Here is a 27,867-nt window from a genome sequence, read left to right on the forward strand (position 1 = left end):
CCCGATCAGAAAAGATGGTGCTGCAGAAAATCTTAACATTTTTACTATTCTAAAAGATGATGACAGACACAAATAAAATTTTTAAAAAATCACACATTATTTTAAAAACAAAACATTAAAAGCAGAATCTAAAATTAATAAATTAGTCATAAATAATTAAACAATAATTGTCTATCATTAAGAACTAGTTGTACTTATTATGGTTATCAAATTTATTTAGAGCTCACTGTAATTTATAGAACTGAATAGATAACTGGTAGCTACCTCATCATAATAATATAATATGCAATACTGAATACTACAATCATGGTAAATACAACTATTTAAGCACTCAAGCTGCTTAAGTTAAGCCCCCTCCTAGCTACAGCGCTGCTTGACTACATACATACATTAGAACAAGATAGTCATAATACTGATTACGAGGTGTAAATAAATAAAATTTTGATTAAGCGAAAATGTGTTAATTTTTTTTTATTGTTCTAGTTTAATTTGTTGTAGAAATAAGATGGCTCTCTGAATGTTCAAAACGTGGCAGTAAAGTACTGTGTTGTGCTTGCGCGTATGCGTATAAACCTAAATTCACAAACTTATAAACAAACATACAAACATATAAATTCTAAAATAATTTTATCCTCAAATGTTTTTGTACCATTATTGTTGTTAACTCATTGAAATACGTGTTTAAAAAACAATTTTTAAGTTTGAATTAGTCAGGATTTGTTTTATATTATTCATATATTTAATTTTGACACATTTTATAATTCGATAATTAATAAAAATTATTATTTTACAATCCATTTTCATACATTTTATTCGATAATTTGTATTAAATAATTTTTAATTTGTTTTATATCACAGAATAGTGTTGTAATTATGAATGTGTATAAGGGAGGAAATAGAAATTTATTTTAAACTCATAACACTTATTACTAAATAAATAAAATTCTACACAATTTAATACCCTTACAAAATATACAATGATGGCACCGATGTTGACATTAACCGGCCGCTAAGTTTGACAGCGAGAATAATAATAGAAATAAAGTAAAAACTTACGATTCTAGTAACTTTATATGTCTACTTCAAGCATAATTATAATAGATAATAATGTGCTACAATGCAACCGTGTACACAATATAATGTGAACGCTTTATTAGCGGATACACATACAAAAAAACAGAATCGATTAGTAAGCGGATACAAAAATTATTAATTAGGGTCACTTTAATAATATTAATTTATATATAACCTATTTAAATGGAACCTTGTCTTAAATTTTCAATCCTTAGCTATACCTAAAAGTTGAATATTTTATAAATGTTTAACTACAAAATAATTATTACATTATTAAATTTGATAAATTTTGTCAAAATTCGAACTTTAAAAGCTTATAAAAAAAAACTGTGCCAATGTATTTTTAATATTTTTCAACTGCTATTATAACGATATATCATACTTTTAATATTCGCTGATCATCTACACAGTTTGAAAATTTTCGTTTTTGCTTATGTAAACGGTATTTGTTATTTTACATGTATGAAATTTCATTTTCTTAGACTATGAGAATATTATAAGGATTTAATGCATACAATTAAAATTATATAAGCACAATTATTAATAATATCAAATTAAGCATAAAACGTAATTTTTTATTAGAATACAAATGCCGAACAGCTATTAAAAAGACAATGAGTATGGTATATGATGAACTTAATAATACATAGTAAAAAAGTAATAATTATAACAGAGTATATTAATAATAATTAATTTAAGTAAATTATAAATTATAAATAATATTTAATGTTATAATAATAATGCATTCCATTTTTTGTATAAAGGTGATTTTCTTAGTGTTCCACCAACAATCCTTCCTCGTAATAATGAAAAATTGTATTAAAATTTATGAAAATGAAATATAATTATATATAGGTAATAATATATTTTTCCGCCGTGTAGAATTGATTTTTTTTATTTTTCTGAAGCCTGACGTCTGTATACTTTAAATGTTAAAAATTTGAAATTTATCTGAAAATGTGTATTTAAGTACTATCTGTCATTCGGTGAAAATCGCATTTCAATATAAGATCATAAAACTGAAATATTGAGTGGTACCTCTTAGCATGAACACTCTGTATATTTGTAATTAAATATTAACAGTGTGCTCATAATTACACTATAATTAGCTTTTAAAAAACATATTTTGATCAATCAATTGCATATGATTGTAATGGGCGATTGTAAAATCGGTCTCTGTTTTTTTTATATAAAAATTATTTAGTTGAAAACTCGGCCCGGGTTTTTTTTTTTTTAAAGTAAAAATGATTAAAGTGTACCTATACTCGGCCCGAATAAAATATTCATATGATATATTTGAGAACTATTCAGCATTACCCAGAGGACACCATGGGTGGGTGATTTTCATTAACCACAAACAATTAATTTCATTTTTGTATTATTATTCATAGTATGAAATTCGTTATATAAAATGTAAAATTGTGTAAAAATGTAAGTAATATGTTCGGTGTTAAAAATTAAAAGTAAAATATATTTGCAGATTAAATTATGTCGTGCTTAACTATTATATTTTATTGGGCAACATTTTTGGGTCCAGTTTAAAACCGACCTTTTTTATTGGGTATATTTAATTTCCGGGCCTAGTTAACGTTTTCTCGATAGTAGGTAAGCTATTTTGTATTAAGGACATCATTTTTTCTAGAATCCCTGATTTTTTTCAGAGGATTTTTATTTCGCAATTCGCTATCTGTATATTATAGTTCAGTGCATTTTCTGTAAAACTATGTATAATAAATAATAATCGTACCAATATACCGATATAAATCATTTTGTTTTAATGTAGTCTGTACTCTATGGATAATGGAAAATAGAAATTAACTTTATGATTATGTGTATGGATCAAAATATACACTTGGGCGGGAGCCCACCACGGTAACTCCCAGTATATTTTTGAATGTTATCTGAATATTATTTTTCATAACAATTTTAAGTACCTACATTAAAATAAGACGAATTATTCACAAATATCCTAAAAATTGCTCAAATATGCACTTTTCCTAGAATATGCAAAAATATGCTAATTCAAACTTTGTATGAATAAAACATTGAATTAAAAAAATTCTAAGAATCAGAATTTGAATAAATTTAATAATAAAGCAAAAGTGATCATTCTTAAAAAATCACACTGTATATTAAATAACTTTCTAAATTAATTACATTTTATCAACAATCTACAGATTTATTAAGATCTAGTACATCGGCTTCTTCTTTTTCAGTTGCAATAACCATTAAATCACATAACCAGCTGTTATTTCTCATAGTTAAACGTAGGTAATTTGTCACACTTCTCAATGTCGAAAAAAAGCGTTCATTGGAAACTATACTAACAGGCAATGTAAAATTTATCATTTAAGATGGAATTTTAGATAGAATTGCTGCTACAATTATTTTTTAGTTTTTGTACAAGTGAATTACAACAACGTGTCAATGTTTTTGTGCTAATAAAAGAACAGTAATTTATTCATTTGTTTTTGTGCGATTTAACCCTGAACACTACATTCTATTTGTTACGCCGTCTGTGTATACATAGATATACCTACGAGATCGATTTTTTTGGTAAACAACGGTAGTTTTTGAGTAGGTACCTAGGTATATTTTGGCTTAAGGAAAAGACAGTGTTTTCGCAAGTGAGATTACCATAATATAGGTTGAATGCATTATTATTGACATTAAATATTATTTCGTTTATTTGATATTAATAAGAATATAAATTATAATCCTGCATTAATAATTTTATTTGTTTATTTTATAATATTGTTTATTAAAAATACAATCAAAAAGTATTTGAGTAGCTACCTAGTATTTAATAAGCTGATAAAAAAAAGTATTTCAAATATTCCCCAAAAATAATTTAATGAAAATATTATGAACAAACCTAACAACCTAACCTAACCTAACAAATATATTATGAAGGCTAATTAATCTACTATAACTATATAATATCATAAGATTTAGGTGCAAATAAATAATAATTTGATTAAGTCAAAAATGTGTTAATTTTTTTTTTTTAATGTCCAAGTTTAATTTGTTGTATAAATAATATGACCCTCTGAATGTGATTTCGCTATCATTATTAACTCGTTAAAATACGTAAAGAAATCTAATTTATCCATAAGCGTGGCAGTAAAGTTCAATGTTGTGCGTTTACGTATAAACATAAAATGGCAACTTCGGAATGATTTAAATTCCAAAATAATTATTTCCGAAAATATATTTTGCACCATTGTTCTTAACCTGTTGAAATACATATGTTTCAAAAAAAATAATGATGGGTTATAAGTTATAACTTATAAAGTGAATTTATTCAAAATATTAAATTTATTTTGTTTGTATCATAATATAATGAAGGTAGCTGCTTACGCAGTTTATAAAAGAAAGTATTATTTTCTTGTACAAAAATGTTATTAAGGTTCTGGGGGAATCTATTAACCCTCATCCACCTTTCATTTCACCCCTGCCACAGATAAACGGTAAACGGTAAACGGTAAACGGTAAACGGTCGGAGTAAGTATGTAAGGTTACTGTTCGATTAGTGTAGAAACTAAGCACAGATAGCATTATTTCGATGTATGCTTTGAAAGGCGGATTGGTGCGGATGTTTGATAATAAAAAAAAACTCATAGTTCGGTTATTAAAATCTAGGTACCTACTAATAGTGAAAATAAATAGTATTTAAAACTTAAATAGGAAATACGTAAGAAAAATTATTTTTTGGAGAATATTTTTAATAGTTTATTAATAATAGGCAGATACCAACTCAAATACTTTTTAAAAGTATTTAATACAACACTTGTTAAGCAAAAAAATTGTACTAGTGCTCTCTAGGTAATACAAATAATACATTTCATTTTCATACATTTTATAATTCAATAATTTTTAATAAAAATATTATTTTATTTATTCCACAGATTAACAGTCAGTGTAAGAATGTAATGTTTACTGTTCGACTGGTGTATAAACTAACATATTATTATATTATATATATATATACTATATACCAGCGGTTCTCATCCTTTTAAAATAATTAAATTAGGTGAGATTATTTACGACAGATTATTTATTTATTTTAGGTACATTTTTAAGATAGAATGAAAATAAAAATTATGATATATTTTAAGTAATAAATTAAATGTTTAAAATGTTTTCAATTTCATTTATTTTTACAATTTGTTGGACTATTTTTGATTTTCACTGAATGACAGATAGTACTCAAATACACATTTTCAGATAAATTTCAAATTTTTAACATTTTAGGTATACAGACTTCAGACTTCAGAACAATAAAAAAAAAATCAATTCTACACGGCAGAAAAATATATTATTACCTATGTATAATTATATTTCAATTTTCATAAATGTTAATATAATTTTTCATCATTACGCTGAAGGATCATTGGTTGAACACTAAGGAAATCACCTTTATAAAAAAAATGGAATGCATTATTATTAACATAAAATATTATTTATAATTTACTTAAATTATTAATTATTATTTTAATCTGTTATAATTATTACTGTTTCAATATGTATTCTTCAGTTCATCATATAACATACTCAATATCTTTTTAATAGCTGTTTGGCATTTAGTAGTATATATTTGCCAATCCTCGGACAACTCGTCGTCTTTTGCTTGTCTTTTGCTCGTCTTTTGCTTGTCCTATTGTGTTCATCGTCGTTTCTACTTTCTAGTCGGTAACGTAGCCAATATATTTTATTTACATACGTGCATGCACTCGTCGTTTCACCTGCCCACCACGTAGACGACGAGAAACGACGACGAACACAACTCGTCTTCGTCTTTTGCTCGTCCTATTGTGTTCGTCGTCGTTTCTCGTCGTCTACGTGGCGGGCAGGTGAAACGACGACGAACACAACTCGTCTTCGTCTTTTGCTCGTCCTATTGTGTTTATCGTCGTTTCTCGTCGGCTACGTGGCGGGCAGCCGGGCAGGTGAACCGACGAGTGCATGCGCGTATGTAAATAAAATACATCGTCTACGTTACCGACTAGAAACGACGATGAACACAAGAGGTCGAGCAAAAGATGAGCAATAGACGAGGACGAGGTGTCCCAGGATTGGCAAATATATGGACAAATAGTATTAATAATATTCAACCACTGTACGAAAGGGCAATACAACTAATGTAGGTAATATGAATACGGGACACGGGCACCACCTATTTAAAGGTTATACAATAATATATTAATATTATATATAATAGGGGCGTTATATAGGTAAGCTTGAAACTACTATGCAATAGGTACGCAGATAAGCTCTTACTCTCTTACCTCAAATATTTCTTCCATGAAAACTATGACCTATTATGATAAATTCATGCTTGGTACATACATACACAATTTCAATTATTTTATATCATATTTTATAATATAATTATTTATTATTTTACACATTTTTTTTTTTTGTAATGATTTTGGTTTTAACTACAAGCCTAAGGAGGGGCTAAAAATTAAAACCTCATAGGGGTGCTAAGCCCCCCTCCCTAGTTACGCTGATGACTTCGGGTATCCCCTACTTAGAGCGATAACAAATACCATGTGTTTGCTTAAAAAGAGTGACACGTTATTGTATAAAAATACTTTTAAATATTATTTAAGTACTTATTATACAGTATACATAGTATTTAATAAACTGTTAAAAATTAGTATGTAAATATTCCTCAAAAAATAATTTTTCTAATGTATTTGAAATTTCAGTATTAAATACTATTTATTTATATCAATTAGTATCTACATTTTACTAACGGACATATATTATGCCATTATGGGTATTGTAAGCATATATTTTATTTTCATACATTTTATAATTCAATAATTTAATAAAAATTATATACTGCCAGGCGTGTATGAAAATACTATATATTTCAATTAGTAAAAAAATTAAGTCTGACCTCTAAATTCTGACTTCGTCATTGTATTTTTATGCTTCACTACATAGGTAAAACAAGAATGTCGTTAGTCATAATACTGATAGCACTGTGTCAATAGATAATATTTTGATGACTATACTAAATACTAAATGAATATAATAAATACAAAATTTTATAGGAAAGTATTGAGTGGTAGCCGTGAATATAGGTAGGTACTGTCTTATCAAAAATCCTAATGACTATTAGATTTTGATTTAAAATTATACACAATTTAGTACCTAAATATAAATATAATAAATGCACTTTATGTTACCCACCTTATCTACAAGCAACTGCTAATCAGGTAAGGCATATAATATAATATTTTACGTTGATTGAAGTTAATATATTCTATGTGCTTCTTTCCATACAATTATATTGTACGGTGTATTTGATCTAATTCTCGAATACACGATCTCGAGAGCCCTCCGAACACCTGGAGGAAGGTAATAACGTAATTTTACTATTTTAATATAACTATCGACAGGAGTCGTATTTATATTTATCTTATTTCTACGTTATTACAAGTGGATGTCACTCTGCTATACATTAGATAACAAATAGGTGACTATAAAAGGGGCTGTTAAATTTGAATTCAATGGTATTGTTGAAAGTGACGCTGGACGGACTAATGACTTCAGTATTAGTATAAATGAATTATAACACGACAATAATAGTAATAATACAATATGATTATGTATAAGTATAATAGGTATATAATAACGTACAACTGGACTATTTAACTGTGACAGTACACACACACCGTATACGCACTGTACGACGGCGCCTGTACAAGTGAGTATTACATACTTCAAAGGCTCTATATATATGCACAACACAGGTCGTGTTACATCCGTAAAGATAGTGGGTCTAAACATTTTTATGTAGCAATAGCATTAAAAAATGAGGGCATTTTTTCCAAAAAACAACGGGGACTGTCGTATATTGCAGACAGTCGTCAAAATAATATTATTTAATATATATGTAATATAGGTGGGAATATTTCAAATTGTAAATTATTGACATAGGTCAGGCCAGCGAAGCAATATGTGCTGAGGCGACAATAATATTTTCTATATAACACCGCCGTACGCGCAGGCAAGACCCCCCCCCCCCCCCCCCCCCGTTGTCGCTGAGTGATTCGACGAGAACGTAGCTACGACGTGCGTGTGAAACGCCGATCGTAGTACGGGCTAGGCGATCTGAATTTGCTAAGTGTTTTATTTATGTTTGTTTTAAATACAATAAAAGTGTTTCCGACCTGAAAACCCGAGTTAAACATTATTTTAGTCATTCTTACGTTCTTACCTTTTATAGGAACAGCGCCGGGATATACGTACTATGTGTCAATGAAGTTTTATTAAACTGAATAGTGCCAAGGTATATGGAATCTTTGAGTCATTCCAACTAGATAGGAACGAACTAAGAATTGACAAGCACCTCAACGAGTTAACAGTGCCATTCTAATTAACTTTAGAGAGTGTCATTAACTAGAGAATACGAGGGTAAGGCGATAGTTGGTTTACCGCGTATTGTCTAATACGGGTGATACCACAGAGTGGCGCCCAACGGGGTTCTTATTCACGGGCGGAGACTTTTTTTTTTTTTTGTGCGTGTGCCCTGGTACCTCAACCTTGGCACGTTTAATTTTTCGAAGTGTTTATGTACGAGAAGTACAACAGTTTTTACGTGTGGTCTGAGAAAAATTCCCTTGGCACACCAATTTTTTTTGTACAAGTGAAGTACGACAATTGTGTACGTTTTGGGTAGTAAAACCCGGAGCAAGTTTAGTGTTTTTACCTGTTAAAGTAAAATATACTTTTTGTGTGTGTTTTGGTGTGCAGTAGTAACCCAGAACGCAATTTTGTGCGTGTGTATACCGAGTGAGTAACACATACGCGTTCGATAATTTTTTCTTACGGAAAAAGCAACGCTTGTACCTCGTGAGTACACCAATATATAATTTTTTGTTTTTTTTTTTTTGTTCAAGTGAAGTGCGACTAATTGTACATTTCTGGTAGTGTAACCGGGAGCAAAATTTTAGTGCTTTACAAGTTAAAATAACAGTTATAAGAGTTTTGGGTACAGTAGAAACCCAGAACGCAATTGTGTGCGTGTTACCGATTAACTAACAAATACGCGTTCGATTTTTGTCTTACCGACAAGACAACGTTTGTGCCGCGTGAGTACAATTTTGCTAACCGTGCGTCTACACATATACGCCAAGGTGAGCAACGTTTTGTAATATACTTAAATATTAATATTAGGATTGTAGATTAGTTTTTTAATAATTTAAATAATTTTTTATTAGTTTAATTTTCGTTCGCCCTTCAAAATTGTATTTAGTTTATTTCAAAAAAAAAAAAAAAATATATTTTAATTTTTAATATTCAAAAATTAAGTAGTTATTGTTAAGTATAAATATATTAATAAAAATCAACTTCTTTCATTACAAAATTTTTCTTTAATTCAATTAAATCTTAATATGATATGAATGACGAAGAGCTTATAGCCTTAGGTTCGAAAATTACTAAATTAACAGATATTTATTCACATAAAAAATCAGAACTTATTGAACTATGCAAATCTAAACAATTTAAAAGCGTAGGAACCGTAGATAATCTAAGGGCTAGATTATCAAAATATTATAAAGGGATCACAGAATTAGACGACATTGAAGAAACCTTAAACGAATTACAAAAACACGAAGTTCAAGAAAAATCCAAAACACAAAATGGAAAAAATGATAATTAAACCAGATAGTTTTTCCGGAAGGGGAGACATCAAAACATTTCTTAGACAGTACGAAAAAGCAGCACAAATAAACAATTGGGACGACAATGAAAAAATGAAATTCTTATCAATATTTCTGAAAGATACTGCCAACAAATTTTTACAAAACTTGGAAAACAAAGGAAGAAACTGGTCATGGGAAAATTTAAAAAGCGAGTTCATAAACGAATTTCAACCAATAGGATACTCTATAATACTGAAAGAAAAATTAGAAAATAGGAAACAAAACGACTTAGAGTCAATTTCTAGTTTTGTTACGGAAATAGAATATTTATGTAGTCAAGTAGACAAGGATATGAAAGAGGAAGATATTTGTGTTTACATTCTAAAAGGTATAAGAGAACCTATATTACACGCAATTTCACTTCACGATAACAGTAACTTAAAAAAGTTAAATGAAAATTAAAAAAAATATGAACTTATGCAATTTGGAATTAATTCAAGAAGCTCAGGACTTAGCGAATACACAGAAATTTTGAACAAACAAGTAATGCAATTAAATACCGAAACAAAAGACAGCAACCAAGAAATTAAACGTTTAAATACAAAATTAGAAGGAATAGACAGTTATTACAAAAACAAAATTGATCAACTATGTACCGAAATGAACAATTTAAAAAAATACGACAAGACAGTAAATTTTGAAGATAGATCACGCAACAGAGACAAAAGTCCATATCCACACAAATCAGATTACAAAGGCAGGAACAATTATAGTGAAAAAAGTCGTTATCCCGATAGGTACAACGACTATAAGTTCAGAGAAAATAGTAAAGATAGATATAATAACCATAAATACAGAGATAACAACAGAGAAATGAGCAATAATAGAGATAGGTCTTATTCAAGGGATAGGAAAAACTCCTACGACAGGTCCAGAGATACAAGCAGGAATAGATATAACAACAGAAATCGTGGAGATGACGCAAATAGAAAACAACACAGTAGGGACAACAGCAGAGAAAGATACTCAACACCGGAAAAATTTAATGGAAGTACAGTACGTTACAAATGGGTCACTATAATGGATGGTATTAAATTTGAATTCAATGATATGATATTATTGTATAAAAAAAAACGATTCTGAGCGAAGACTGTCAGTCAGCCTATGATAGTACTAGGCACGAACTATCGTGTAGTAGTTCGTGTTACTAAGTATATTTGATAATATTATTGTGAATAAAGTAATTTATATATTTATCTATTACCTGATACCTACCAAAAAAACGTTTACTGACTATTGATGAATAACAAATTAACAACAATATTAATAACAATTTATAAAATAGTTTATTAATTTATCGTCGTCAAGTACTTATATAATATTTCTATACGTCATTATATATTATTATACATTATATCCACAGTCATTCGTTTTTTAATTACAACAAAATAAGAAAACCGTTACTAGAGAAATCAAGTAAATATAAGCAAATAATAGTTTGAATCTCTTATAGAATTTTTTTTTTGATAAGTGTAGAAAAACTTGTGAGGAATATTGTATTACATTTTAAAAATTTAGATTAAAAAAAAAATTTTTATGAATTTCTAATTTAATATTTGCAAATTTTCGTCATTTTTACGTATTTTGTCAATATTTGAACTTGAAATGCTTATAAAAAAAATTTTAACTCGAAAGAATCGTGGACGACGTGTTATTTTATATTTATTTTTAATTTTTTAATTTCTTAATTTTTTTTTATATGGCGTAGATTTTCTCTTGTAAGACCGTTTGGGAGCTTAGATATTGGACACTTGACCGTTGTCAATACCAGGCAAAGTCGGAGCAAAGCTAAGTACGATCTTTTATTTTTATTGTTCGTCATCGAGACTTTTTAGATAGTTTGTTAAGTCTGGCCTATACAAAGTTCTTAGAAAGTTATATTCAACAATGGCTATTTCGGTAAGTGGTAACTACTTCTTTGTATTATAAAAAATAATGATAATTCAGTGATAATAATTCCTTTCAATTCATAAGAGTTTGCAATTTGTCATCAATGTTTTCTTATGACGTTATAACGTGAAATCATCGTCCGTAAACCGACGAATAATATAAAATATTCTGTATTTAAATAATTATATTATATTTTCTATTTGTATAAAATAAATTTACGAAAACATTATTATGTTTTATAAATATATATATATAGGTCAACTACAAACAATTTCTCGTTACCATATTGTAACGCTGTTTAAAAGAAAACTTTATGCGTGCTCAGCGCGCCACTTCCTACCGAAAAATATAGGTATTATTTCTATCTATCAATATAAATTTTGAAAAATAAAGTGAATATAAAATATAAATCCATATTCACTTACATGTTACATATAGTTAAATACATTATATTTTGAAATAGAATAAAGTTAGAATTATGTAACCTAGGTGAAATGTGGTATAAAAATTAGGATTTGTTTAAGGGGGGATTGGGGGGCAATGCCTCCCACGGGTCTGCGTTATATTTTGATGTAGTTAATTAAAAATATTAATATTATACCAATGATTTAAATATTTTAATACAATTTGTTGCAGTACCAAATGTGTAACATTATAATATTCAAATACAATAAATAATTTTCTAACACTTTGAATTTTTATAATACAGTGTTGGCAATTTATCTTAATACATTTCCAATTAGTATACAACTAATAAATATATTAAATTTAAATCTATTTATTCATAAATCATAATACTCTGTAAACATTATACATGCCATGATACATCTTAATGATACCAAAAAACTACTGTTGTTGTGCTTATAATTTTTTAACAAATTAAATTGATGTTTTTTTTTTACAGATATTTAAAATATTTAAACAATTAGTAGTTTGTAAGCATTTGAACCTTTTGATGGCCTTAATATGGTTTAACAGTACAAAATGTTTATTTATTCATATTGTTAATGTTTTGTAATTCTAAATCTTTGAAAAAGTCTTCATTACTTGGTGTATATTGTGATACAAAACACTCACAAGATTCTGTATTTTAGGTACTGTACTTTTAATTAAACTGATGTATCAATCCACTGTTAATTGTATGAAATGTAATAAATATTATAATTATTAAAATCAGTAAATTTTTAATAGTTGATTGTTTGATTACAATTAATTCTAATCCGGTCAAATTTATTTGAAATAGCTCCACAGTTAAGCAAAACCAATTTGAGAGGTTAAAATCTGGACTAAAATCCACAGAGTATAACATCAGCAGAAATAATTCAGGACAAATTATTTGTTATACTTGCATATTCTCCATCAATGACATAATGTTGCCATTTACTGTATCTAAATAAATAACATAAATATAAAATAATTTAATATATCAACAATCTTAAATAAGAAACAAGAGTTATGATACTTCTAAAACTTACCTACAAATGTTTACACATGTTTATTGTTAAGTGAAAGTATTGAAAAATAATCCAGGATTTGATTTGTCTTGTAAATTATGACGTGTACCTATGTCATTACACATTTACATACAAACGAGCAACACAACACATAATAAGGCAAATTAAATAAAAATATAATCATGAATAAATCTATAGATGTAACTGTAAGCTTGGTAAATTTGCAGGTAAATATTTTTTTTTACCAATAAAATTAGTATTAGAGTATGTGACACCTAAAATTAAACATCATAACGAGACGAATATTCACAAGTCATAACCACAGATATAATATTATAATACTTATATAATATTATAGTTGATATAAAAATATGTAATACGTTCTATGGTAATACGTCCGGACGTTTAACTCGCCCACAAGTACTGATAGTGTATTATATTAATATAGTATCAAATGTTATAAGTTATCACTATTAATTACCATCACATGAATTAATAAATTTGATTTTATCGACATTGTGGTTTATCGTCTACACTCTACGACAATAATATGGTCTATGATAGTATCACGGTTTGTTGTTGATGTATAATGCGTTATAAGTACCTAATTAATGTGATGTGATTAATTTGGAATTTATTTTAGGTACCTATTATAGGTCAATTATTTTTTTAATACCATAGATAAGTATATAATATGTTTTAAACCTAGACAGACGGGTGCCAGTTAAAATCGCGAAAAAATAATCGCAAAAGTCAAAATCGCGAACGGTTTTAACAGCGAAAACAATAATAGCGAAAATTAAAATATTCTTTTCGGTATATTTTTCGTAAAAACATTAAAATACGTCAAAATACTATAAAAAAATACAATTTAAGTTTGAAATTTTTCCTAAAATTGCAATATATATAACATAGACAGACATACCGTCTCCGCTCAGAATCGTTTTTCTTGTACAATGATATTATATCATTGAATTCAAATTTAATACCATCCATTATACAGTGCCGCACTTGTAACCTAATGTAGGTACAGCAGAGCGATATCCACTTGCCCACCTTTATTTTTTCTATGAATGTCAATAAAACGTTATTTGTTGGGAAAACAGCTTGAAAATGTAATACAAGGCTCCTACTATATTGTAACAATGACATTTGAAAAATATTAAAAATCCTATAACGCAGTTATTTTTACAATAATTTAAAGTTCAAATCTTGAAAAAATACAGACAAATCACGAAAATTAGCAAATTATTTTGAGTTGAGAATTCAAAAAAAATTTCTTTTTAAATTTAAGATTTGAAATTGTTATACAAGATTATTCATAAGTTTGTCTATCTTTATCAACCAAAAAAATTTCTACAAGCAATTCAAATTAAAATATTTTTATGAGCGTTTAAAGTTCATACTTTTACAATATTGGATATTCACTCGATTTCTCATGTAATGGTTTTGTTATTTTATTGTTATTCAAAAACGAATATATAACTATAGATACATGGAAATTTTACTGAATGTGCATATTTTCATTTGCCTATACACCATAAAATTTTGAAAATAATTTGACACTTTTTGAGCTGTTTACGGACATAGTAAGTTTTACATTTTTTTAGTTTAATTTTCTAAAAATATCAATGACATTTTATTTGTTGGATAAAAAAGCGTGAAAATTTAATACAAGGCTCCTGATATATCGTTGTAAAATTTAATAATTATTTTGTAGTTGAAAATGTATAAAATGTTCAACTTTTATAGCGAAGCATTGAAAATTTAAAACATGGTTCCACGTAAATAGGTTATATATAAATTACTTTGTTCACAATAATTTCATCAAATATATTTAGTAATATCATAGGCTGACCGACAGTTTTCTCTCAGAATCGTTTTTCTTATACAATGATATTATATTATAACTGAATTCAAATCTAACACTGTCCATTATACAGTGACCCACTTGACTGACCATTTTAGTTCAGAATCGTTTTTCTTATACAATGATATTATATCATTGAATTCAAATTTAACACCATCTATAACAGTGACCCACTTGTAATCTTCTGTACAGCAGAGCGACACCCACTTGCCCACCTTTTTATTGAATTTATTGAAAACTGGCAATGTTCATTAACAACTCAAAAAGTGTAAATATATTTTCAAAATTTTTTGGTGTATAGCAAATAAAACTAAAAATGTTCATATATCTACAGTTTTTATTTGTTTTTGATTAACAATAAAATAACAAAATCTGTTCGAACACAGACGTGTTTTCGTGCCACCGTATAGCTTCGACACTTTCTCTCCTAGTGGTTCAGCGGACGGTCGAAGCTCGCGAGGTGGGTTTATACCCCCTCCTCCGCCATAATACTCGTCTTTGCCCGGCGGTTGAGCTCGGCGCACCGTTTCGTCGGCTCGCCGCTTTGGGCCGTGGTTGTACCCGCGTTACATAGGGTGCCGTCAGTTTGGCCGCTTTAAAACCCCTTGTGGTTTTGGTCGACATCGTATTGTGCGCCGCCACATATAGTCATCGTGTTCCAGCAGTTGATGTGAGCGCAACGAGCGTCATCGCTCAATGCGCCGATGCGTGCCGGCAAACCTAGTGTGCGCTCGAGTGTTAAGATTAAAAGAATTGTTCACGTGTGTGTGACAAGCTGGCAAAATGCGCCAAATATATCAGTGAGAGCTTTGTGATCGAAGTATTGTTCGTGCGCGGCTGACGGCTGAACCGAACATCGCGCTCGTTCCCGTTTGGCGGTGATACGGCCCGGTGTCGCAGGTTTCTAATACCTACTCTCAAACATTTTTACCCCCGGGGGTAAAATTATCCTAGGATATCTTTACCGGGGGTGAAATTAACCTAGTATATTTTTACCGGGGGTAAAATAAACCTAGGATATTTATACCCCCGGTAAAATTTTAAGGGGGGTAAAATCATTCTAGGTTAATTTTACCCCTGGTAAAAATATACTAGGGTCTGTTACACCGGCGTTTCACGGGCTGGGAGAATTTGTCCGCCGTTTCCGTTCCGGCGAGGTCCAACAGGAGGAGCCGCCGTCAATCTAACCATAGTCGTCGAAGTGTTGAGGTGCCGCCGAGTCAGGTCGTTTTCGTTTGTGTAAATTATAATGTATACATCTGTTCGTGGGCCAATTATTATTATTGTTTGTATTAATATGTAGATTTGTCAGTACGTAAGGATTAAGATCTGGGCGCCCACCATTAAAAAACGAATTATTATATTATAATATATAAGTCTTTGTAAGAAATACAAGTGTTTCCGTCTTCCAAATTGTAGTACCACCATTTTAGGGTAACCCTTCCCGCTCCTGCCCCCCAACACAATCGCGAGTCTTTGCCGACAACCGCCATACTAGTATGTCCGGCAGTGGCGCAAACAAAATCGCTACATGAAAAATTGAGTGAATATCCAATCTTGCATGTAAAAATATAAACTTCAAATGTTCATAAAAAATGTATTTAATTTGCTTGTAAACAATTTTTTTTTATTTTGATAAAGACAAACAAACTTATGAAAAATCTTGTATTACATTTTAAAATTTTAGATTTAAAAAGAAAAATCTTTATGAATTCCTAACTCAAAATCGAGCGAATACCCAATATTGTAAAAATATGGACTTCAAACGCTCATAAAAATTTAATTTAATTTGATTGTAGACATTTTTTTTTTTTTGGTAAATACAGGCAAATTTATGAATAATCTTGTATTACATTTTCAGACCTTTGCTTTCAAAGAAACATTGTTATGAATTCATAATTAAAAATAATTTGCTAATTTTCGTGAATTTTGCGTATTTTGTGAATAATTGAACTTTAAATGCTTATAAAATTAAACTGTGACTGAGGACTTTTAATATTTTTTGAATATCATTGTAACATTATAGAAGGAAAAGTATTAAATTTTCAAGCTCTTTCTCAACAAATAAAGTTTTATTGACATTCATAAAAAAAAGACTAATAAAATTGGAAACTGAAAATGTTTCTAAACAATTCAAAACAAATCAAAATATGTTGAAAATTTAATCGTGAATAGAAAATTTTAATATAAACAACCCGTGAAAATGTCATGTAAATACGTTATATTTATATATGGTTCATTTGTTGTAGAGTTACACCAAACAACAAAATCGATTTTGTCAAAAACCGATTTTGCGTAAAAATTCCAGTTTTTCCTTAATATTGTTGTGTTATTTTTCCCTCTTTTGAAAACTATTGAGAATTTTAAAATCACTCCACTTAGAATCTAAAAATAATTTGCATATTTTAGTTAATTTAGAAAATCGTCAAAATTCCGACTTCAATCACTTCATATCAAAAATTTCTCTTGTATAGAAAGCTCAAATTAAGTCAAAGCAATATATAGCCTAAAATTAATTCTATATAATAAGTAAATATTATATAGGTATAAAATAGTAGGTATATTTTGTAACTGAATTAGGCTAAACTCTGTCGAACACTCGAACTGTAAATTTCAGTGTTAAAAATGACAAAGCATCGTTTTTTTTTATGCTTGAGAACCAGATTTATTATACTTGGTGTGTTCTTTTCTGAAAGCATCGCGTAAGCTCTTCCATTTCTTTTGTAGTTCTTTAAGCCGGGTGTCGGTGCCGGTCATTTATTAAGGAGTAAATTTTAGGCAATCCAATTTACATGTTGTATCCATCTCGCATGGAACGTGAATGTGTGTGAGTATGTAAATCGATATTAGTGCGAGTGAGCTATAATTACACGCGCAGATAAAAATATTTACTCACACGCATACACAGGTCGTCAGTGATTGACTTCGATGACTATTATCGAAGCACTATTTTGATGAACAAAAATGCTTTTACAGAAAAAAAACTCTCAAGCCTCGTTGCTATGTCGGATTTTGGTCATTTTTTTTTTATCTGAAAGATGATAATTTTTGGCAGGTCGGATCAAAGCTCGAATTTTTATTTTATTTTACATTGTAGTAGACAAATACGTTTAAAAAAGAACAAATATTGTGCATTATTCAAATGCATGTTCCAGATTCTAAAATTATAATTTTCAAAATCGGGCTTTGATCTATCCTACAAAATATTCTCTACTTTTAAATAAAAAAAAATTGATTTATTTTAAACTATTGGGCATTAGTACTACAGGATAAGTTAATTTTTGCTGAAAAAATTGTATTTGGATATTTTATTGTGTGTTTAAAATATAGGTAATAAATAATAATATATTTTAAAAGTTTCAAGTACTCAACAATCATATTTTGAATTACTACAAAATAACTAAATTGTTAATCTCTGTTTAAATATATAATTTCATCCAAATTTGAACTTAAAATGTCTATTATAAAAAAACTGTGTTAAATGAATAAATAATATAAATTAGACAATGTTATACCTAAAGTATAAGATTTTGAGTGAATTTTACAATGATAAAATTATTTATTGATTTTATTTTTGTTTTTTTTTGTGTGTCTGTGTACACGATAAATAGTTGAAATGATTATTCGATTTTCAACTTCAGTATCTTGTTTGATGGGAAAGTGAACTTAACACATTTTTTAATAAGCATTTAAAGTTCGAATTTTGACAGAACTTATCGAATTTAAAATTTAAAAATGATTTTGTAGTTAAAATGTATAACATTTTCAACTTTCATAGCTAAGGATTGAAAATGTAAAACAACATTCCACATTAGTTATAAGTTATTCTGTAACCAAAAAATACGGGTTTTTTTATTTTAAAAATTAAAAATTAAAATTGTGGCTTGAAGGATCCAAAGTTAACTAAATAATCAAATAAAATCTATTTTCATAATTATTATCACTGTGAAACTTAGGTCAGTATAAGGACTATTTTACAAAATTTGTCAGTGAGATAATTTAGATTTTAGGCGTTTTACACAGAGGCCATATCATGCATTTTTTGGTTTACTAAACCACAAAAAAAAAGTCTAGGGTGGGTGTCATTTTCAAAGGTAGGTACTTGGTCTTGGTAATCACTAATCAGTGTCCGGTATAGCCATATAGGTAATATAAACATGGTTAGTTTGATAGCCAATTCGTCATTAGCAATAAATAGACACAATTACATACATTAACAATAAACTTATGAAGTTATAAACAGCTTTATGACAAAAAAGGTTTGTAAGTAGATGTCGCTCTGTTGAACAGTAGGTTACATGTGGGTCACTGTATAAATGGATGGTATTAAGTTTGAATTCAATAATAATATAATATCATTGTATACGAAATACGATTCTAAACGGTGACGGTTTGTCAGTGTGGATATCTTATATTATATTTATATTGTTAAATGTTATAACTTATTATTAATACGGTAGCCGGCTGAATTAATATTATACAATTAGAACAAAATAACTTAAATGGTTATTCTTGGTTTTTAAATATGTAATTTCATCCAAATTTGAACTTAAAATAACTATTAAAAAACTGTGTTTATGTATTTTTTAGATTTTTTGATAACAGAATTAATAACTTTGTTGTAAAGTATTAATCCTTAGCTATAAAAGTTGAACATTTTATAAATTTTTAACTACTAAATAATTTGTAAATACTCAATTTGTTAAGTTTCGTCAAAATTCAAACATTGAATGCTTATAAAAAAAAATTATACTTTTAATTTTTAATTTTATCTAATCATTGATCAAATAAAATATTATTACACTATTTCTGAATTAAACGTGAATATATTTATTTTTTTCATAGCAGTAATTGTATTGATAATAACAATCTAATACTATAAAATCACAATATTATAATTTATAATAATATGATATTCATACGAATGTGTTTTGTTATTTATTATTACGTTTCTCGTGTGATGTTGATTACTATTTTATAGAAAAGGTTTCAATTAAACAAAGTGTAAAATAATTCATTTTCATGAAAAATACGATTCTCTAAGTAGACACAACACATACAGTTAATAGTTATTTATTAATACATATTTATGATTCATAAATTTTCTTACATCTGCTCAGAATCGTTTTTTATCGAATGCAATCATTGCATTCAAATTGAGTAGGTACTGTTATAATACACTATTCTGTCCAAGGATCGAAAGGACAATGACAAATTTACCTTAATCATTTTTTTATAAAGAAAATTAGGTACCCGACATAAAAATAATAATTATTCAATAAAGTATCTATAGTAAAAACCTCGATAACCACAATTTATTTATAAAATGCACACAATATATTATTATGTAGCCAATAATATAAATTATACGAAATTAATTTTAAAACTATTGATAATTTTGAATTTTTAAATAATTTTAAATAATTTTAAATAATTCAAATAATTTTGAACCTCCTCAATGCAGCAACAATACTCACTTTCCAATCGAACATGAAACTTGGTTAAACTAGATTCGTGGTTATAACTAAACATAATAGTATTATATAAATGCATGAGTTCATCAATCGATGTATTCAGTCACTTAATCGCAAATACTCTACACACACATAAAATTCTTAAAATATAACACAAAACTAAAATCGTTTTTCGTTTAAATATTGAATTTCGTCCAAATACGAACATAAAATAATTATAAAAAGAAAACTATCTGTTATACTTTTTGGTTACATATTAACCTACTTAGCTCTGCTATACAGTAGGTTACAAGTGGGTCACTAAAATGGACAGTGTTAAATTTGAATTCAATTATAATATAATATCATTGTATAAGAAAAACGATTCTGAGAGAAAACTGTCGGTCAGCCTATGATATTACCAAGTATACTTGATGATATTATTGTGAACAAAGTAATTTATATATAAACTATTGAGAATTTTGATCTCCTCAATGCACCAACAATATTCCCATTGAAATTCAACTTAAGTTAACAATTGTTGTTACTTATTAATATCCAATATTGTTATATATCTGTTTGCGCACGGATATAATAGTAAAAAGGTAGGCAAGTGGTACACCCACTTAGGTTAAATATATTATTTTCGTAAATATTCCCATTTTTACTTAATTTTTTTTTTGATTTTCCCTTGTGCTTATGAAAACAACTGCGAAATTTTGACTTTTGACCCCAAACCAAATTTAAGAGTACCAACTAGATTCACTTCCCTATCAGAAAAGATGGCGCTGAAGAAAATCTAAACATTTTTACTATCCTAAAAGGTGACTTTATTGCAAGGCTCCTGATATATTGTTACAATAGCAGTTGAAAAATATTAAAAATATATAGTCACAATTTTTTTTTATAAGCATTCAAAGTACGAATTTTGACAAGATTTATCAAATTTAAAATTTTAGTATTATTTTGTAGTTAAAAATGTATAAAATGTTCAACTTTTATAGTTAAGGATTGAAAATTTAAAACAAGATTCCACGTAAATGGGTTGTATATAAATTACTTTATTCACCTTAATATCATCAAATGTTATGATATACATAGGCTAAAAATTGTTTTTCTTATACGATAATATTATATCATTGAATTCAAATTTAACAACATCTATTACTGTGACGCACTTGTAACATACTGTAAAGCAGAGCAACATCCACTTACCCACCTTTTAAATTTTTAATTTGATATATTTTCTAAAAAATTGAACTTAAATTGCTTACAATAAATGTGTGCCCATGTATTTTGTAACAATATAGAAGGAGACTTCGGGACGTCCCTGCGGTACTCGGTGATGCCTGAGAACGATTTATGTTTTATTATGACCTATGTCACCACTTACGCCTAATATTACACTAGACAAGCAACCATATATGCCCTCACCTGATGCTTGACTGGTAAACTATTCTACGCATGACGACGACAACAGCGAGGATGGGAAAGACCAATCAAAGGAATGATGATGGTGCAGGCTAGTTATGGGGAGGGAGTCTCTGTTAGAAAGTTTTATAATACGTAAAGAAATAAAAAATCAAAACTCTCTATAAGCGTGGCAGTAAAATACTGTTGTGCGTATGCGTATAAACTTAAAAACATAGACTTATAAATAAACATACAAACATGTACATTCTAAAATAATGATTTCCGCAAATGTTTTTGTACCATTGTTTTAATTAACTCATTGAAATACATGTATAAAAAAAAATTGTAATTGCAAATCTAGAGAATTATAAGGAGCCACTATTCCAAATTTCAAGTCTCTGTATATATCCACTATAATAGCTTAGGCTAGGTTGAATCAGTCAGGACTTTTTGTTTTATATTATTCATATATTTCATTTTAATACATTTTATATTCCAATAATTGTTAAAAAAAATATTATTTTACATTCCATTTTCATACATTTTATAATTCAATAATTTATACAATAGATTTATATCACATAATAGTGGCGTAATTATGAATTTGTATAAGAGAGGGGACAGACATTTTTTGAAACACATAATACTAAATAAATAAAATAAATATAAAAAATTCAAAATTTTAAAGTACAGTGGTGTGTTGTAGTTTGAACATAGGTAGGTTGGGTTAGGTTAGGGTTAGGGTATGTAAATGTACTACACATTTTTAAGACAGAATAAAAATAAAAATAATGATATATTTTAAGTAATAAATTAAAAGTTTAAAATGTTTGCAATATCATTTCTTTTTACAATTTGTTGGGCTGTTCGGGCTGTTCGGCAATAGTCTGAGACAATTTTATAACATGTGGTTCATAGGTGTAGAGTACTAGAGTACTCTTGCCACAAATATTTTTTATGTGATTCAACCCTGAAAAATAAATTTTTATTTGTTGTGCTGTCTGAGTAAACTTAGGTATACGAGTTAGATTTTTTTGTTAAACAACGGTAGTTGTCTAGTACCAACCTAGGTATATTTTTGTCTTACGGACGAGAGTACGAGACAGTGTTATCGCAAGTGTGAGTACCATGTAGGTATAAGTTTGTATAAATATATACCACACGCATTTTTATATATATAAATGTAAAAGCGAGCCACAATAAATTTAATTTAATTCTGTCAGTTCCCTACCATCCTATTACCATAGTATCATAGTAGTATCATAGTACCATCTCCTACAGCTAATGGGCTCAGTTGCCGGGCTTAAGACCAATAAAATTTAAAAATAAAACAATTCTACACGGATGAAATTTATATTATTACCTTTATATAATTATATTTAATTTTCATATATTTTAATATAATTACGTGGAAGGCTATATATATATAAGGTAATAAGTGATATTATGATATATTGTATATTTTGTAAAGGTACAAAATTATGTAGAATTTTAGCTACCACTCACCACTGTAATTAAAGATTTCGTATTTATTATATTTATTTTATTTATTTAGTATTTAGTATTATGTGTTTAAAAAAATGTCTACCCCCTCCCGTATACAAATTCATAATTACGCAACTATTCTGTGATATAAAACTATTGTACAAATTATTTAATTATAAAATGTAAAATAATATTTTTTTTACAATTTATGAATTATAAAATGTATTAAAATGAACTTTATGAATAATATAAAACAAAAAGTCCTGACTGACTAGATTAGGTATTAAAAAAAAAAACACAAATTTGACTTCATCAAAATATTATTTATTTACACAGTGTAATCAGTATTATGACTAGTGACATTCGTGTTTTACCGTACCTATGTTGTGAAGCATAAAAATACGAGGTGAAGTCTTAAATTGGAAGTCAGACTTAGTATTAAAGTATTTACTAATTGAAATAGAGAGTATTTTCATACACACCAGGCAGAATATAATTAAATTAAAATTTTTTTTAAATAATTGATTATTATAAAATGTATGAAAATGAAGTATATGCTTACAATGCCCATAATATATGTCGGTTAGTAAAATGTATATAGTAATTGATAAAAATAAATAGTATTTAATACTTAAATTTGAAACACATTAGAAAAATTATTTTTTGAGGAATATTTTAAATACTAATTTTTAACAGTTTATTAAATACTAGGTATACTGTATAATAGGTACTCAAATACTTTTTTAAAAGTATTTTTATACAATAATGTGTCACTGTTAGTAAGCAACCACATTTTATTTGTTATCTCCCTAAGTAGGGGACACCCGAAGGTCCACTCCGTGATGCCCGAGAACGATTTATGTTTTTGACTATGGACTATGTCACCACTAACGCCAAATATTGCACTGGATAGGCAATCATATGTGCCTGATGCTTGACTTGTATGCAATTCTACGTACGACGACGAATACAGCGAAGATGGGAAAGATCTACCGAAGGAATGATGATGGTGCAGGCTAGTTATGGGGAGGTGGTCTCAGTGGTCGACTCGGTTTGGTGCAAAGACCACAAAGCTCACAAAAACATGGGATAATACTTAAACTAACTTAACACTACTGACGTCTTGAGATGTAGCGGCGTGACGCTGTAGGCAGGAGTCGACATGGACGAGCTGGGCAGTGACGATTCCAGTGACTTTATTTGTCTGCTTCAAGCACAATAATAACAGATAATAATATGCTCTAATGCAACCGTGTGCACAATAATAGTGACAATATAATGTGATCGCTTTATTAGCGAATACATATACGAAAAACAGAATCGTTAAGCTTGCGGATACAAAAATTAATAATTTGGGTCGCTATATTAGCAGACCAACCAAAAGAAGTGCAAAAACAGGCGACAGACTTGTCGATGCTGGTAGACAATACAAAGCCAATAAATTGTGATAAAAAAAGGGCGTTGGCCGCAGATAGTAAATACTACAAGGTTTTAAGAACGAGAATATAAAACTGTCTGAGGCCGACAAATAATATTCATATGACAAAAACACAAAGAGAATAAATATTGAAAATACAACAATATGCATATCAGATCTGCTACTGGAATCGACAAGTGTGACGGTGCTGGGTCGTGTGGCCAGTGGCGTTGCCAGGAATTACCCGAGGGGGGGGGGGGGGGGGGTTTAATGACTTTTATTTTTGCTCAACTCTAAAATATATTGTTCAGGAGTGGAAAAACTAAATGCGCTAAAATGTACCGAGTTATACGCTTATATACGCCTATTTAGTAATACATTTTTTTTTTATTAGCTGAAGGTGAATAATAATTATATTTATTTATGTTAATATTAAACGCGCAGTACATATACTTATTGACTTATTATTATAAACAAGTAAAAATAGAAAATAAAAAAAAACACACACGGTGTGGCAAAAACAGTACTTGTGCTCACTGTAATACACATAGATAATAATATTATAATTATTATATAGTTATATTATAATACATTTCATTTTAGTACATTTTATGATTTAATAATTTTTACAAATAATATGGATACTATAATATTTTATTCCACAGATTAACGGTCGGTGTGAGAATGTAATATTACTGTTCGACTGGTGTAAAAACTAACATATTATATAATAAGTATATACTATATAATATACCATCGGTTCTCATACTTTTAATATTCGCTTACCACCTACACAGTTTGAAAATTTGCATGTACTACTTGAACAAATAACGTTTTTTTTTTGCTCATCAAAACTGTATACGTTATTTTACACGTATGAAATTTAATTTTATTAGTTTATGAGAATATTATAACCATTATTAACGCATAAAAATAAAACTGTATAGGCATAATTATTATTATTATCAAATAAACCAAAAATCAAATTTATTATAAATGCCAAACGGCTTTTGAAAAGGCAATGAGTATGAAATATGATGAACTTTTAATAATACATATAGTGAAACAGTAATATTTATAACGGATTATAATAATAATTAATGCTTTAAGTAAATTCTATCCCACAATTTGAACAAATGACGTTTTTTTTTCGCTTACTAAAACTGTGTACACGTAATCCTACAATACAATAAACGGTACAAAACTAAATTAATATGAAACCATGCGTTCGCATAATTAAGTTTCAGTCCATTTAAATATAATAAATGAATAACCTTATATACCTAGTATTCGCTTACCCTACACCTAATAGGTATTTAACAAAGCCACTCGTTGTTCTCTTTGTTTATTTTAGATTCTGAATGGAGCGATGAATGTATTGATTTTACAATGATGTGTGTTTTTTAATTTTTGTGTCCGTGTACACGACGAGTGGTCGAAATAATGCTTTGATTTTAAACTTCAGTATCTTGTTCGATGGGAAAGTGATTCTAGTTGGTACTTTTAGGAGGTCAAAGTTTATAATTCCCAATAGTTTTCAAAAGTGCCCGGAAAAACAAAATAAAAATTAAGGAAAAACTGGAATGGTTAGGTTTTTGACAAAATCGATTTTGATTTTTGGTATGACTCTAAAACAATTAATGATCGTAAATACATGAAATGTTCACTGAATGTTATATTAGCCTGGCACTGACTTAAACTGTGTAATATATAATATATTTTTTTAATATCAGGATATTAGGCTCCATCATATTAATAACCAAAAAATTAGCATATCGGTCAATGACGAGCAAATAATTTAAAATTGTGTGTTTATTTGAGCTAGGAAAACTCGTGTAAAATAATATTTTAATTTATTACAAATATTAAATTTATTGGTACGGAAAAACAGAGATAATGTTACGATTACACAGTAAAAAACTAGTCCTAGTGAGAAATTTGCGACTGGTTTCACTTCAAAATATTTTAACTTATTATCAAAATTTTACCTAAGCGTTTATTAATAATCATGACATTTCGGCTGGGAAACGCTGGCCTTAACCAATAAAATATGTAAAAATAAGTAACAACTAATTATTTTTAAGTGTTTATCTTATTTAATTTATCGTGAATATTGTTGGTGTCGTAGAATAACCTCGAACGGTATGGAAATCATCGTTCAACTGTAAATAAAAGTTTTTTGCTTAATTTTCTTTTCTTCCACCTATATTATTTTTTTGTTTCAGAAATAGAGCAATATTAGCACCTTGTAAGTTGTACTTGTTTCTGAGGTACCTTGCTACAGGCTCATTTTTGTTGACTATCTCTGACTTTACTGGGATCAGTGAATCATCGGCCTGTCGATACATTTTCCAAACATGCAGAGCTATAGCAAAGGAAAGACCAAAATTTGTGTCGTCCCCAACAAATGATGTTGATACAAGAAGGGTAGTCACTGGATTCTACGGCCGAAGTAGATTTCCCAGAGTAATAGGAGCTATAGGCTGTACCCATATAAAAATTCAATCACCAGATAGGCATTAAATATAATACTATTGCAATAAGATATGTTGCGTTTTATGTAACCATGGTTCATCATGTTTTTTTAGGTGGAGATAACGAAGAAAGCTTTAGAAATAGGAAAGGTTATTTTTCCATCAATGTCCAATTCATTTGTAACCCATGGCTCAAAATTACAAACATAGTGCCGCAATGGCCAGGGTTATGCCATGATCAAACCATTTTTGACAATTCTGTAATCAAACGTAAATTGGAAACAGGAGTCATTTTTAGATTTTCTTTTTTAAAGAAAATAAGGTTTTTAATTATAATGTTATAGATGTTTTGGAGTTCTAAAACAAAGGTTTCCTGTGCTCAGCAAAGGAATTACAGTTAACTTGAAAGACGCACAAGCATTAATAGTGGCATGTGCTGTTATTCATAATATCTGTATTAATATGCATGATGAGCTTCCAAATGATTTGTGTGAAGACATCAATGATGCAAATGTCAGAGAAGATAACTTTTTCAATTTGGCAGGAAACACAAGAGGTAGGCAAGAGAGAGATCGCCTGATCAAGGATCACTTAAGCAATTTATAGTGAAATTA

The 27,867-nt window shown here is 28.6% G+C and overlaps 1 pseudogene; it reads left to right on the forward strand.

The window, feature by feature from the left end:
* Positions 1-10,397: 10,397 nt before the first annotated feature.
* On the forward strand, positions 10,398-27,859 carry LOC132948402 (putative nuclease HARBI1; annotated as a pseudogene).
* The last annotated feature ends 8 nt before the right edge of the window (positions 27,860-27,867 follow it).

The sequence above is a fragment of the Metopolophium dirhodum genome, chromosome 1 (genome assembly GCF_019925205.1).
Source record: "Metopolophium dirhodum isolate CAU chromosome 1, ASM1992520v1, whole genome shotgun sequence".
Classification (NCBI taxonomy): Eukaryota; Metazoa; Arthropoda; class Insecta; order Hemiptera; family Aphididae; genus Metopolophium; species Metopolophium dirhodum.